Consider the following 211-nt stretch of genomic DNA (forward strand, 5'->3'; position numbering starts at 1 on the left):
TCTTGGCCACCTGGGCACACTGCTGGGTTATATTCAGCTGGCTGTTGATGAACACCCCCAGGTCTTCCTCTGCCAGGCAGCTTTCCATCCACTGTTCCTCATACCTGTAGTGTTGCATTGGGTTGTGACCCAAGTGCAGGACCCAGCACTGAGCCTTGTTGAACCTCATGCAGTTGGCCTCGGCCCATCGATCCAGCCTGTCCACACCCCT

This window comes from Cariama cristata, unplaced genomic scaffold (assembly GCF_000690535.1).
Source record: "Cariama cristata isolate BGI_N322 unplaced genomic scaffold, ASM69053v1 scaffold8114, whole genome shotgun sequence".
In the NCBI taxonomy this organism is placed as follows: Eukaryota; Metazoa; Chordata; class Aves; order Cariamiformes; family Cariamidae; genus Cariama; species Cariama cristata.